This window comes from Lolium rigidum, chromosome 4 (genome assembly GCF_022539505.1).
Source record: "Lolium rigidum isolate FL_2022 chromosome 4, APGP_CSIRO_Lrig_0.1, whole genome shotgun sequence".
Lineage (NCBI taxonomy): Eukaryota > Viridiplantae > Streptophyta > Magnoliopsida > Poales > Poaceae > Lolium > Lolium rigidum.
Window position 1 is genome coordinate 169,653,766 of NC_061511.1, and position 3,863 is coordinate 169,657,628.

The 3,863-nt window shown below is 37.4% G+C and overlaps 1 long non-coding RNA gene across 1 annotated transcript; it reads right to left on the bottom strand.

The window, feature by feature from the left end:
- Nucleotides 1-689: 689 nt before the first annotated feature.
- Nucleotides 690-1,666, bottom strand: LOC124706695. Its single transcript, XR_007004528.1, has 3 exons — nucleotides 1,426-1,666; nucleotides 1,226-1,322; nucleotides 690-756 (listed from the first exon to the last, which is right to left on the bottom strand). It is a non-coding gene; the product is annotated as an uncharacterized LOC124706695 (long non-coding RNA).
- Nucleotides 1,667-3,863: the final 2,197 nt, after the last annotated feature.

Below are 3,863 nucleotides of genomic sequence, written 5' to 3' on the forward strand. Positions count from 1 at the left end.
CAAAACTAATAGCTCCCAAAATTAAGAGATACAAACAATAGCAGTATAGTTCTCCAAGAATTTCAATATTTCATCTGAAAATTTGCAACCCAGAAATTTCCTATACTAAACCAAAGCAAGCATAATAGTAGGCTAGACTGCTGCTCAAAGGAGCAACTTGACTCGGAAGCAAGCTAGTCAAGATGTATTTCCGTATCATTGGTGCCCTCCAACAATGCAATCACAGTTTTGCAAATCCAAGTCATGGTTATGTTGAGGCTCCATCTGTAAGGCAACAACACAAATGTATCGTGAGGTATGAAAATCATGCGAGCACACAAGTTGCATTACTCTACGACTCCCAAGTCAAACAAACTCTACGATCTAAGGCTGTGTCAACACAAATGCAAAGAAACATTAGAAAGTAAAATCATGATTGGAGCATCAGTTTTATATATCCTAATAGGATCAGGAATTCTTGGCAAAGATATGACATAGGTTAAACCTCCCCACCATGATTTTTGTCACCATTTAGGCATAGATAAAAGAATAGAATCTGCTCAAAACAAAGATCGTAGAGATCATTACGAAACTTGGCCAGTAATTACAGAAAGCGGGTTTTTTTTATAAGGCACCAAATACTGACATGATACTGCTAGACAGAGATAATTAATCCTAGTTCATATACGAATTGATGTAAAAAAACATACACTCAATTAACACAAGCTTCATACTAAACTTCACCTCGTGTGGGGGATCTCATTGGTGCTGGTCAGTCTGCAAACAGGTAACAAACAGTTCAGAAAAATAAAACCTGAGGTCTATATCATAGTGCTTCTCATGGTGTCTGCTACTATTCCATGAAAGTATAATTACATGCTCAAAACATCTGACCTGGCCCTATATCTACAAGGCAAAACCTCTTATTATTAGCACTTCTAGATGGATAATATAACGTAAGTAATTGAAATCAAAAATTTATAGAGGCAGTGATCTTATGTGCAAGCTACACAATTACCCATGGCATAATTAGAAAGTTGGTATCAAGAAGACACAATACATGGCAATGATGCATTACATAGATGATACATACAACATACGTTAGGACAAACGAAGGACAGTTCCATGGCAATGACCATCAAAATAATCAAAAGACTAATACCGATGAAATATTTTCAGATAGTATGACAACCACGTCAAGTTCCGTAAACTAAATATGCTAATTATCGTAGGATAAAGAACATACCATTCACGAAGATGATAAATACTGCACAACACATCTAGCCAAGATTATAAACGCTTCAACCTATGAGCTCCTTGACGCGCAGCCCCAGTCTTTCACACTCGATAAGCATTTTGTAATACACTTGATAATAAGATAATTATTTTGAAGAATCAAAATGTACACTTGTTGTTGGAAATAAACTTGTAGGAATTCAAGACTACCGATGACTACACTTGCATATGACTTTTCAAGCAAACACATGTGCCACCCTCGATAACCAAGCCCTTGATCATTCCCACGTCAGTAAATAAATGTGGGGATTTAACCATGCTGTTCTTCCTACTTTTTCCCTGCAATTTAGAAATCAGTAGTTCTCAGTAACTTCAACGATCCTATTACAAGGCAGAAGTTATTTGCAAAGAAGAACCAAGTTCATTACTCAACTCTGCCATTAATTATGGAAATAAGTTTCTTTATAAGGCACCAAATACTAACATGGTAGTACTAATAAATGTTCGAAAACAATTTTGGATATGTGAACAAACAAATACAGCAGGATATAGTGATGCACTAGCATCCAAAAATGCACAGGTACATCCAGAACATTAATATCTGCTTGGTAATAAGAGGATTTATTTTCCAAACCGCTTATGTTTTGGATTAAAGAAGCAGTATCCTGCTCTATTTATTGCGCCCATGCCTTCTTTCAAGTGCTCGATGACTGAATGGAAAAAAACATTATATGCTTGTATTAGAATTTGAGATAGGCAGAACAAATGAGAAAAAATTGGAAACAAGAAGAAGTTGGCTTGTAGCTTGCTTAGCTACTGACATACATGCTTCCTAGCCTCCCAACTTCCAATTCTAACTGAATGTTAGCAAGATCTGCAGGTAAAGCAGCAACAAAATCAACCATCAACCAAGCACATGGCCCTGCAGCAAGCAAGCACACACGCACACTAGCAAGCACACACGGTCACACACAGCAAGCAACCATGAGGAGAGCGGAAGAGGAATATGTCCATGGTTACTGCAGGAACCCAGGGATAGATGCAACTGGAAGGACTGAATGTTATTACTTTTGCTTGAATTCTGCAACAGCAAAATCATGATTTAATATGGATAAATTTACATTAGAAAAAAGATAGATACAATTACTTAGACAACATAATGTGAACTTCCATCCTACGGTATAAAGAGGAGATGAGACTACTGACATGCTTAGATGTCTCTTTTTGAAAAGAAAAATGCTACCCCAAAATGTACGAAAACAAATGACGACCATTTGACAAACCCTTTATTGATATAACTGAAAATTTCAAAGCTGCAGTTCAAAAAGGAACCCATACCTTAAGATGGGAAGAAAGAACAGTGAGACCGTATGAATGGCCAATCGCCTCATAATTGAACAGACTGTTATCAGTCTGAGTGGCATGTATCCAGAATGCGTACAACAATTGATTTGTTTGATCTTCGGTCGGAGGGCCGATCCATGTTTCCCGGAAGATACGTTAAAATGGCAATCATGATTAAATAGATGCATATCCCTCTACGTGGTCTCACCTGATCCAAAATAAACATCGCCAGAAAACAAGGGACGAATGTAGGTGAATTGGTGCTAAAATACTCTTGGGGCAGGGGCAGGGGGTACCTCTGCAGAATTAGCTACTGTTGCCCATCGATCAACAAAGAAGAAGACCAACTTTGAAAATATACTGGACTTTTCCGGTCCCAAAAATGTTTATTATCCTCTTCGTCCATGTTTGTTTCTATTCCGTCATTGTGCATCGTATTTCCAGGCTTATCTGAACATAAACATTATTTCTCTCTCCTTAACTTATCAAGTAGAGTGGTAAGCTCGCGCAAATACTGATTTAGCTCGAGACTGCCACATTTTTGTTTCATATAGGTACTCTGAATCACCCCTGTGATGGCTTGGAACTTGGACAATAACAACAAAAAATATGTGATGCGCCCCACACGAGTGTCTGTATCTGGATGTACCATGGATTTCAGCATCTGCTGGAGGAGTGCTTATGGAAACACTTGCTAAGAAGAGTTAAATTAAAATGTTAGTAGATAATGACAGAAGTGTCCCACTAACAACTATTCAAAGATTAGAATTTTAGCAAGGATGAAAAGTAAGCACTACAGTTAATTATTTGAAGAGTAGAGGAGATACACAGTTTCTAAACTTGGTTGTAGCCGTATTTATTCAGTTAAATTATTCGATGAGTTGATGGAATAAATTTAGAACTAAACATAGGTTTGTTTGAAGATAGTGGTTGTTAAAGAAGTTGTGTGGCAAAGTATCAGCAAACTTCCAATAATTGCTCTAGCAACAGCAGGCATGGAAGGCAAATTCTCCAACATAATTGTCATCATTACCGGATCCAAGATTCAGAAATACAATGGTCTCTAAATGATCACTTCCTTCTATGACAAAATGGCAAGCATGTCCACCTCATGCTACAAAAATCAGTATGATAATCAAACACTACTTGCAGAGTTTGTCTCAAGTCAAATACAATGCAAATGGCATGTCATTGTTCTATTCGACATCTTTCAAACAAAAAGACGGTGAAAGAGGATATCCATATCATTTGCAAGATGAATCACCAAGAATTACCCGCATACATCCATCAATTGACTTGTTAGT